Below are 12,528 nucleotides of genomic sequence, written 5' to 3'. Positions count from 1 at the left end.
CAGACTAAGTTGCATTATTAGTTATTCGGGAATTCGTTTATTCGAGAATTCGTCCGAATTTAAACGAGGGGCCTAAAAATACGTCCGTATTATTCGATGACACCTCAGCAAAAGACGTTGACTAATTTATTCGATCGAATAATTATTCGATCGAATACTATTCGATCGAAAAAATAGTGCTATATAACCACAGAAATTGCTAGTTCTTTTCATTCGGCTCCTACTTAGAGAGCTTCTACCTGTTTGCAGGTTGTCTTATCCTATAAGGTTAAGAGAGTCAAAATATAAATTGACAATTTAGAATATTATTAATATTTAAATGGTAAATGTAAATTTTTAATAATGTCTAAATATTAATAATATTAATAAATTTAAATATTAATTTAATAGTTTAATATTTTTAAAATATAGATAAGCTTTTGATTAAAATAATACCATGTTTTAAGACAAATTAGAAAATGATAAAAATAATATATTTAAAAGAAATAAAAAATAATACAAAAATAATGGAAAGTAAAAAATAGGAATTATCAATTTATAGATGTTTACATATAGTTAAGAGTTGTCACGTATGACTAAAAACTTATCGTATTGTTAGGGTGTGTACCTTACCATTGATTCAAGTGGTGATGGTGGATACGCTATCATACGATAAAGTATTAGATGTTGTGTGTAAACTTAATATTAACTAGGGTGTGCACCTCGTCTCACTGATTCGGGTGGTGAAGGTGAATACGCTAGTGTATATTAAAGTTATTTCAATACGTAGGAAAAGCTTAATATTCGCAAGGGTGTGCACCTCACTACTGATTCGGGTAGTGATGGTGTATACGCTAGCGTATATTAAAGTTAGCCTAACTAATGAAAGGTGTTGACTCAGGTATACTTTCCCCAATCTCCAATTCCAGCATAAACATCATCTGCTTTCTTCGAGAAGTGAAGAAAAACATTGCGTTGATGTAGATCGTTATGCAGAATATCTCTTGAGTGGATAAAGTCCACTGTGTAGAGTAACACAGAAATGAGATGGAAAATTTTTCTGCATACTCGGTCTACATCTCCGATATCACGCGAGATACTGATAAGGTCCCTGGGAGGGATATCTTTACCTGTGGACCTTGCTTGCTAGATCCAAGAGGCGAGATTTCCACCATTCCAAAATGGAAAAATTACCATTGGCCTCTCTTCATCTCTGAAAATGCCAAGAGGACCAACTATGCCACGATGCATGACAGTTAGTCGAGTTGCCTCCATTGCTGCACAGGCATCTGCGGGCAACCCTCTATCCCCTTGGTTAAATACCTTTGCCATGTACTCTTCATTCAGGAAGTTCTCGTCATTGACAAAGCACTTCAAAGCTGTGGCAAAGGCCCCCCTTCCAAGCTCTCTCTCAGCAGTATAAACAATTTGATCTTTCTCTAGATTAAAGATAAAGGGTGGCCCATTCATGAAATGGCCTCTGTGTTCTTGTACTCTTGGCCTCTTTGTAGATGGGCCTGTTGGCTGCTCAACCTCTGTTTGGCTATAGGTCGCTTGCCTTTATGTATTGAGCGATGGGCTATGTAAAGCTCTTGGACCATCTTGATCTTTCCTTTGTTATCAAGATTCTCTCTACTGGCTTTGTCCAGATGCTTGATACCATGCTCAATCTCACCCAATGTCTTCAAGACTTCATTTCGCAAAACACCACTCCGTACAAGTTGTGGCTCTGCCTTCAAAGCATCCCACTGTACTTGAAGAGCATTCCAACACATGGTAACAAGGGTATTTGTAAGCTCTGCGCTCTCTTTGATTAACATCAAAGAGCCTTCGTAAATCAGCTTCACTCTGAGCCAGAAGATGGACTACCATTGTCTTTATAATGACGGCGCTCATCTTTGCTGAGGGTTACCTTGGTTCCCCCTTCCATCATGGGTCTGAAATGAAAGAAATAGACAATCAATAGACCAATAGAGAAACAACAGACAATCAACAGACCAATATGCACGTTCAATAGACCAATACACAATCAATACACCAATATGCACGATCAATAGATCAATACACAATCAATAGACCAATATGCACGATAAAAAAAAGTAGACAAGACGTAGGTTAACACTAAATGTACATACCCGACACGTAGGTTAACACTAAATGTACATTAATATTACATAGATGGATATTAGATTGATAGTGCAGATTGATGGACATACACGACAGATTGAGAACAAATTAGATGTACATACCCTACACACATGTAGGTGGATAGTGCAGATTATATGTACATACACGACACGTAGGTTAACACTATATGTACATATACGACACGTAGGTTAACACTATATGTACATACATGACACGTAGGTTAAGACTAAATGTAGGAGACGTATATTAACACTAAATGTAGACGGGACATATGTTAACACTATATGTACATGCACGACATGTAGGTCAACACTAAATGTAGGAGACGTATATTAACACTAAATATAGACACATACGTACACACATAGATGGATATTACATTGATAGTACAAATTATATGTACATACATGACACGTAGGTTAACACTAAATATAGACAGGACATATGTTAACACTATATGTACATACACGACACGTAGGTTAACACTAAATGTAGGAGACGTATATTAATACTAAATATAGACCCTACATACGTACACACATAGATGGATATTACATTGATATTATAAATTATATGTGCATACATGACACAAGGACAGTACAATTATATGTAGAAGCATGAGATACTTATATATGAAAACAATTATATGTACAATTAAATACACTCATATATGAAAACAAGGAGACGTATGTACTAACTTTACGTTCGACAAGCACTTTGTAAATAACAAGAGTGAGACTAGTGTGCACAAGCATCTCTATAGGTCAGCCTATGTGTGAACTATAGGAAATGATCACTCAAACAATATATTCCATAAAAAAGACGTGTTCACAATACGCACCCAAAATAGTGCGAACGTGGCACTTCTAATTCGTGGAGTATATAATTTGAGTGAACAAGGGAGGGTAAAGGAAAAGTTAGACGTAGTCACTCCATCACCCGAGTCAATGACGACGTGGCCACCTCTAGCAGGTACCTAAGGATGAGGATAAGTAGACACACCAACGAGGTCACTCCGACACCCGAAACAGTGTCAGCGTGCACTCATTGACGCTCATGAGGCTAGAGAAGAAACTCTCGCGTACATACTCCAGCACCCGAAATCAATGCTGCAATACATACCCCAGGCCATAGACAAAGTAGAATACAAACGTGCCCACTCCGACACCCGAAACAGTGTCAACGTGTGCACATTTGCAGATGCAACATGCACAAACAATGCATTTAAATTGATGCAAAAAAAAATACATGCAGAAGTAAAAAGAAGAGAGAAAACATTTCGTTTCATTTAAAATAATAATATAAAAAAACATTTAAATACTTTATTCTAAGTATGCCACGCATGCCACTTTAAAACATTAGACTTTATCCTAAGCATGCTACGCATGCCACTTAAAAATATTAATTTTATTTTTTTACTTTCTTTCCTAAGTATGCCACGCATACCACGCATGCCACGCATGCTACATAAAAACAATGAAAATTAAACTACTTCAAAATAATTTTCTAAAAAACAACAAATATTTTTCTAAACAATAGTTCAAAACTTAAAAAACACTTTTTCTAAAAAAAATTAGACAAAAATCAAATAAATTTTTTTTAACAACACTTCGGTTTTTTTTTTTTGAACCTGAAAAAAAATTAAACTATACTTTCTACCCAATTAAACAATACGTCAAAACTTACAAAATTTTTTTTTTAAAAGAAATTAGAGTAAAAAACAAATAAATTTTTATTTTAACACTTTTTTTATTTTTTATTTAACCTGAAATATAAGAAAAACCTGGAAATATGTGTGTGTGTGTGTGTGTGAGAGAGAGAGAGAGAGAGAGAGAGAGAGAGAGAGAGAGAGAGAGAGAGAGAGAGTGAGTGAGGGAATATGTGTGAGAAAGTAAAAAAAAGAGACGTAGAATCGATTGAATGCGGGTTTTCTTATATAGGCAGGCCTAATTTATTCGATCGAATACTATTCGACCGAACAAAAAAGTAAAAAAAAAACGTTATTCTTTGTTTTTTTTGACAATTCCTGAATAATTGGGTATTATTCGCATAATACTCATTATTTGACTCGAATAATGCAACGCAGTTTACAGAGTACTAGCATATCAAGCCCATGTACGGTTTATACATCACTGTTTGCATGTCCTTGTCTCTGAATTCATGTGAATTGATCACAGAGAAGATTTTCCCTACATGGACGTGCCACAGCATGACAACATGTTATGGCAACACATTGCACAATGCAAACATGTCTCGAAGGTGACTTGCTCTATTGCACCTAGAGTAGAGATAAAAGTAGAATAAGAAGAAGAAGCAGAGTGTAAGCATGTTAACGTGTTACGCTTTTTATGCTAGTTAGCATGTGCCAACAAGCACATATTGTTAGCATGAGGACAATTTGTGTATTGAAAATGAGTGGGCCACCATCATGCAATGTTGTGGGATCATTTTACAAGTTGTGTATTTAAAATGAGTGGGGCACAATCATGGAAGGTAGTGGTGGGTGGTGGGACATTTATTGAAATATTTATTTTCTATCCTCAGCAAAAAGTTTCGGTAGGGATGTTATACAGTTGAAGTGTAGTGATGAAGCATGCAGGGAAGGGGGGGTGGGAGCCACAAGCAAGAGACATGGGGGCTATCAGTCCCTCCTCAGCAGGCTGCCGGGAGAAAAAGAGCTCGGACTACAAACCAGTGACATCCCGAGGACTCGTCCGACCATCCACCAACCAAGAAACACAGTGTTAACCCATGACGGACATTGAGACGTACTATGTTTTACGTCATTTATTTAAATATTCTGAGTCATGGGCCGGGCTTGTCTCGGCACCATATGTTAAGGATGAAGGGATTGGGTGATCGCCGATGAGAGGCGCACCTTGAATATTAGTAGGATAAGGGTTAGGAGCGGCCGGCCATGTATGGGCGCCCAAGTGTGAACGGCCAAGTCACCTATAAGAGTCAAATGTAACCCTAAAATCCTCATTCTCATGTGTTGTGAATAGAAGAGTGCTCTTGCCTTATCTCTTTGGTTTTCTTTTCCTGCGTGTGAGAGAGAGAGAGAGAGAGAGTGAGAGGGCGATCGAGCACTGGGTAGCGGCACGGCGGCGGAGAGGCGGTAGAGTGGCGGCGGCGGCTCCTCCTTCACGGCTGCGACGCGGGAATCCTTCAAGGCGGCGGTTGAGCGGTGAGTGACACACCCTTTGGCATTCTGTTTGAGCTTGCTTTCCTTGTTGTATGCTTGCAGCCATTCCTGGCTCGCATACGGTGTCTGGCAAGTCCCCAGCTACGACCTGTGCGGCAAAAGCGCACATTTTTGGCGCCGCTGCCGGGGAGTTGCCCTGCACCAAGCTCCAGTTTGCAGCTCGGCTGCTGCGTGAAGTTTAATCTACACTGTAGGAAAGCGACTGTGTTTGTTGTTAAGGTGTTTCTGTGTTGCATTTCTGTTTCTTTTGTTATATTTTCACTCCGCGTGTGGGCGTGCGTTCTGTTATCTGGTTTCTGCGTGTGAGAGGGATTTCTGAATCCCCAGATCTGTGCTGTGTGTGCGAACTGCGCCGCGGCCAAGGCTGAACCCTAAGGAAACCCTAGAAAACTTATCTCACCAAAAAAAACAGAAAATAAAAAATAAAAAATAAAAAATTAAATTTTATTTTCAAAGAAAGAACCGAACGTGTGGAGAGGAAAGATTTTCTAATTGGAGAAATTTTTTTTGAAAAGAAAGAACCCCAATTGACCCACGACCCACGACCCCGGCCTCGGTCTTGGTCTTTTGATATATATATATAGGAGAGTGAGCCTCCATAGCTTTCTTTCAAGTGAGAGCTTATGGGAAGTTGTGCCCTATATGTAGCCCACTCCCCAAGGAGTAAAGTGAGTATGTGGGATAAAGCCCTCACCCTTTCCTCCACAAGCAAATAGGCTTTTGCCCCTTCCCCCCAAGGGAAACGGACTGTTTTGAGGACCACGAGAGCTCTGGATAGGTGAACACGGTGCTGTAAAGCACACTAGGACCCTTTAAACGATACACTCGTTTCGAGCTATCATACGCCCTAGTCCAAGTTCGACCGTAAGTAAGGGGGTCAAAAACGGGTTAAAAACAACACAAAAACAAGTAAAAACGGGGTGCAAAACACCTAAGAAACCACTTGTGTGAGTTTCAAGGGTAGTCAACGCACGTAGGGTACCCACGTCACATGCATCTACGTTCTGGTCGGGTGCTAGAGCCTGAACCACTAGAAAGTGTCTCAGTCTACACAGGCTCACACCATCCCTCCACGTTGGCATCTTGGCCTTCGGCTAGAACCCAAGGGAATGCAACCCAAGATCCACGAATAGTGGATAGTGACTCATCCTCTGACTCAGAAGCCATGGAAGGGCACCCTACCAAGAACCCTGAGGAGACAAGCCAAAACATGCCAGTGTGGGCCCCACAACCCGGATCTAGCATGTTTAGTCGTCTAATAGAGACCTTTAGTAGAGCTACACGCTCTGAACATGCGACAAGCGAAGTAAATGAGGAAGGAGGGGTAGTAGATTCGCCATTCACATCTTATGTAGACCCTACCCTCCCAAAGAGTGTCCATGTGGATATTCTACCCACTTCGTTTAATGAGGGCCCTACTGAGCTACCACATTCCGATGCTCTTCCTAAAGTAGAGGTCCCTAGAAGCCAATCCATAAGAAGTGACATTGCGTCCACTTCAAGAGAACCGTTTGGCACACCAAGTCTAGATGGGATATTTCTCAATGAAAATTGGAAATATGATCTACACACAGAGACTCTAACTGACCTATACACAGGTTACACATACCATGTAGGTTGGTTAGAAGTCCTACGATCTACATCTAGCACCACTAATCTAGAAGAGCAACAGCAAATGATATGTGAGGTTATTCATAGAATTATCCAAATTGAGAGGCAAAATAGGGGAGTGAACCTAGTTTCCACTGGCCCTATGAGGTTTTTGGATACGAGCAAGGCCAAACAACTAACCCTATCACAATTGGAGACTCCCTCAGTGAGTCCCATAGACCCTTCATATGTTGTTTCGCCTGGAGTCTCAATGCAGGTTGAGCCCACAAGCAGTAACTTTAGCTTTCCAACCTTGGCTCAACCTTCCATTAGGGAATCCACAATGCCTACCCCAATGATGAGCATGACAGAAAGCGCACCTGTTACCACTGTAGTTAGTACGACGCCACTACCTAGTGGAACAGTACCTACAACAGTGCGTGCCAGTGCCTATCGACCCTACGTACCTATCGCTACTCATGCTCAGGTAGCTCCTACGCCTCTTAGTATGCCAATGGCGTATGCTCCATGACCACCTTATCACCACCCTTATCCAAGAGGAGCTAGGCCTAGCCACATATCATATCCTACGTCATTTGCCAACCTACTCAGACCAACGCCAACTCCTATCAGCCAGGCTATCCCGGAAGTGCCTCCACCAGCTATGCCTGCTCACCTAGGTGATCTCGCAGCGTTTGCTCAGACGATTGGACGATCTATTGCGGAAAACATGCGGGGTATGCCTGAGAGAGAACCTAGAAGCAAGGCAGTACAAGTGGCTAAGCTCACTCAAAACTTCAGCGGTAACGAGGATGTTAGGAAGCACATTGAAGTCTTTGAACACGTGTGTGATTCCTTGGAGGAGCACAATGAGCTGCATAAGTGTAAAGCCTTAGGCTTAACCTTGAGTGGGAAGGCCGGGGATTGGTATCGAACCTTAAGGGTTGAAGAGCGCACTCACTACCCCACTCTCAAGAGATTGTTCTTGAAAGAATACATACGCGAGGGTGTGCTTTGGGGGGTAGCATCTCAACTCCAAAAAGCTGAACGCGAGGAAGGGGAGTCAGTGAGAGACTTTATAAGTCGATTGAAGCATCTAAATTCTTGCTGCACTCCCGATGAACGCTTTAATAACAACCAACTCCTCGATAGATTCATCCGAGGATTGCGCCACGAGGACATTTACAATGGCCTAGTCATTAGAGGTCTTACAACGTGGGAAGCAGTCACGGCCAATGCAATCCAGTTAGAAGACAACTTGATGATTGCAGGTAAAAAGGTGTCTTCAGAAACAAAATCTGTTAGTTCGCAAGTATCTGGGCACGAGCCAATGACGGTAAAACCTATTGCCAAGGAGCCCAAGATATTTGAAATGTCTATGACCGACCTTACTAAGGCTCTCCAAGAATACTTTAGGGGTAATCGAGCTCCTCAGAATAGCCATATGTACCCAAGGAGAGAGCAACAATGGTGTTCGGTGTGCTTAGGACCACATAGCACGAGTGAATGTCCCACATTCAGAGTTAAATTCAATGGGAATTGTAATGCATGTGGTAAGTACGGCCATCAATCTAAGGATTTCCTAGTACTTAAGCGAATGTTGGCAAACCAGGCACCACTAGCTTGGTCAAACACACCTCAAGTACCCGCGCTAATGCCTGCACAACCTGTCGAGCAACCGTCACAGCACATAGTTCCAAGGAATCCGAATGTAGTCCAGTCTGTGCCGTTACCACCGCCAGTGCTAGGACCACAACCTCCACATCCAAGGATTACCCCAATAAACCAGATGGGTTGTGAGTCACATAGTGCATGTGGGGATTATGAAGAGGAGATAGACCCTACTGCTCCATACGGGATTGATACGTTTGAAATGATTCCCCAGTACTACATGGAGGATCATTTCGGGCAAGTCAAGCCTGTATATCAAGCGGCTGCTCTCGCCACAAGAGGGCAAAACCTTAATACCATGGCGAGGAGACCACCTCTTCAATGTTACGAGTGTGGTGGACCGCATCGTGTAGCGGAGTGCCCTAATAGGCTACAGAAGATCGCCACTCAAATGCAACCAAATCAAGGGAGCACATCGGGAATGCCGGTACTTACATGTAATCGTTGTGGCATAGATCATTTGATCGCTCAATGTCCACATAATCCTAATGCACCCAAGATTACGCCATTGAATTTGGTTGAGGTCACCAACCAAGCACGAGGAACCACACCTGTTGTACCCGCGAATGTAGTTACACGATCAATGCTTCAAAATCAAAACTACATTCTTGAAGTGAGGGATACTGCATCAATCGCTCAGGCAAAGAAAAAGAAAACACGACGAAAGAGATCGCTTAATGCCACGAGCTCCAAGCCCAGTTCAAAGACCAACATAGGGACAGGAGACGACCCTGTGTATATGAATGATCCTGAAGATGATTCTGATTCAATAGAAACCATGGGGACCAAAGCCACTACCTTAAGGGAGGAACCCACTGGGGAGCTCAATGAAGGAGAATCAAGCGAGTACAAAAATAAGGGGAAACAGAAGGAAACTTCCTCGGCCCCACAACCAAGTCAGTTAATACCCTCTCGACCACCCAAACTGACTGAGACTCCCCAAGACAAGCCACGTGGGCCAAAAACCCTCAAGAAAAAGATTGAAACTTACCCAAACCCAGTTGAGGAGATTGAACAAGTGCAACACTTAAGGGGTTTGGTGGAAGAAACACAAAGAGAACTGGAGCCAAACCCGAGAAAAATCAAAATTCCAGACACAGTGTTTCCTATGCAAGTTCAGCCTCACAGGAACCATAAACCGTTAGCTATACCGAGTATCATTCGAGAAGAAAGTGAGGATAGAACATCAGGAAGTGGGCAAACACCCTTTTTGCTTGAAAGAATGTTTAGTGAGGGAATGCCTGACCCCATCGAAGAGGAAGTGATTCCACCTTCACCAGTCCCTAGTCAAGGGGCGATGTCTCGAAAAGTACCGTTGAATGTGTCTAAGCTAATGGATTTCATGTCCTCTGAGATCAGAACCACGATCATATCCAAATTATACGGAGATCCTGAGCTATTCTTAGCTCTTCGGGCATTTCTCAATGGAGAACTAAAGGCGGGGCTACCACAATTTGCAAATATGGATAGACCCGACACGCTTCAAGATGAAGGGGAGCATTGGGATCTACAACCCAACTTTGATGAAGATTCGGTCGTGGAAATACCTGTGAACAAGTTGGGACAGTACTTTGAAGGTGGCGAATCTAATGCCACCCTCCCCATTACTACCAAGGGATTAACTCTAAAGGGAATCCTTGATGGTGGTGCTGGAGTGAGCATTGTGACTAAAAACTGTTGGGAATCTATGGGAAGGCCTCACCTCGAAGTCACAAACATAGTGGTTAAGATGGCAAACGGAACCATAGCTAAACCTATTGGAATGTTAAGGGACCTCAAGATCAAGGTCCTGGGATACAAGGTAAAACATACCTTCATTGTAATGGATTTCTCCAAGCATCCTATGTCATATCAAATGATCTTAGGACGTCCTTTCATGAGGGAAGCACAAATGGTACATGATTGGTCGAAAAACCATGTCTACCTACAATTCCAGGACTCTGTCATTCGAGTTGATCTTGAGAATGGTCGTGCACATCCTTTAGGAAGCAAGGTTATCATTGATAATCGATTGGATACCACTATTCACTCCGCCCCATTAAGGTATTGCTATACATGCAAAAAAGAGACTGATGATGGGAAAGATTCTCCTTATATGGATGTCCTACCGGGTATGACTGAGTCGGATAACGTGGATTGGGTACACCTAGCGGCAACCATAGACACATGGGGAAATAGAGGCACAAGTTGGGTAACACCTGAGGGGCAAGATATGCCACCATTAGTGCCAATAAACATGATAGGTGTTATGCACTTGACTCTTGATGGCAAGAAAGTGGCGAACTCCACTGACACTGACAGTAGTGAAGACTCAGACCAATGCAACTCTGAGTATGAATCTCAAGAAGAAACTGACTCTGAGCCTGATGGGGGGGATAAATCAAATATTCACCCAAATGTGGAAGCAAGGTGCTCAAGGCCTAGGACAGTGGCCTCCTGCAGTTCATCCGAAAGTGAAGATCGACCAAGTGAGTCCGAATCTGATAGAAACAAAAATCAAAAACTTGGTAAGAAGAAAACGAGACATAAGCGCCAACGCTATCGAGCTAATGTACGCACTGCAATAAACAAGGAAAGATCCACTGCAGAATGGCTTAGTTATGTAGGAGCCATTGATGCTCATCGGAAGTTAGTGGATAATTGGGGACAATACCTCCAAAGTGTCATGTGGTGTATTCCGCAACCTCATGATGTCGCCCAATTAGAAATTGATGAGAAGCCAAAACCAAGTCGTACTGCAAGAAGGCGGCAAAACCAAGAGTTGGCTTAGCAGCAAAAGGAAGCGGAATTGAAAGAAAAAATCCTGGCACAACAAGAACCAGTAGACTTACACCCCGCACCCGAGCATTTCAAATCATTCACCACCCCACAGGGGAACGTAAAGTAGTCTACACAAAAGCCCAACGAACGCCTACCAATGGGAGTAGCGGCGTCTACGATGGCCCTGCCGTAGTTAAGGAGATAGACTTAGCAGATCCGAGTGAGGAGTCTAAACCAGTTTTTATTGCTCAAGACCTCACCAAGGCGGAAGAAGCTGCACTTACGAAGCTTCTTAAAGAATTCAAGGACATATTTGCTTGGACATATCATGATATGAAGGGTGTTCCACCTTCGGTGGTGCAACACACGATTCCAATGATTAGCACTGCTAAACCAGTCCAGCAACGTCTCTACCCAATGAATCCTAAGTACGCAAAGATTGTACAAGAGGAAATTGAAAAGCTGGTAAAATGTGGATTCATATACCCAATTGAGCACTCAGAGTGGGTTTCTTCGATAGTCATCGTGCCAAAGAAGAATGGGAAACTCAGAGTGTGCGTTGATCTCAAAAAGGTTAATGCAGCCACCAGAAGGGATCATTACCCCTTGCCATATTCTGAACATGTGCTTGAAAGAGTGGCAGGCAAGGAGGCATATAGCTTTTTAGATGGGTACTCGGGTTACAATCAGATCACAATTGCAGACGAGGACCAAGCTAAAACAGCATTTATCACGGAGTTTGGAGTGTTTGTCTTTCGCGTCATGGCTTTTGGCTTGACCAATGCACCTGCAACATTCCAACGATTGATAAACATGGCCTTTAAGGAATATCTAAGGGACTTCTGTGAAGCTTTCTTAGATGATCTTTGTGTTCATTCCTCTTGGGACGAGCACTTGATGTGTTTACGAAAAATATTTGAAAGGTGTAGATTATATCGCATCTCCTTGAATCCTTTCAAATGCCAATTCTGGGTTAAACACGGAGTTATCTTAGGGCATATAGTGTCCAAAAATGGGATTTCCACTGACGAGAGTAAAATCAAGGTCATTATGGAATTACCCCCACCCACCAACTACAAGGGAGTCCAACGCTTTATGGGCCACGTTGGTTATTATCGAAGGTTTATTCTCTTCTTCACCGAGATACCTCGACCATTGTATAAGCTTCTCATCAA

At 42.4% G+C, this 12,528-nt stretch overlaps 1 pseudogene; it reads right to left on the bottom strand.

The window, feature by feature from the left end:
* Positions 1-1,125: 1,125 nt before the first annotated feature.
* Positions 1,126-1,754, bottom strand: LOC147629298 (uncharacterized; annotated as a pseudogene).
* Between the last annotated feature and the right edge of the window lie 10,774 nt (positions 1,755-12,528).

The sequence above is a fragment of the Cibotium barometz genome, chromosome 18 (genome assembly GCF_041138505.1).
Source record: "Cibotium barometz isolate CiBa-2024 chromosome 18, ASM4113850v1, whole genome shotgun sequence".
NCBI classification, from domain to species: Eukaryota; Viridiplantae; Streptophyta; class Polypodiopsida; order Cyatheales; family Cibotiaceae; genus Cibotium; species Cibotium barometz.
The sequence above is the reverse complement of the archived record's forward strand: the minus strand, read 5'-3'. Positions and strand labels throughout refer to the sequence as shown.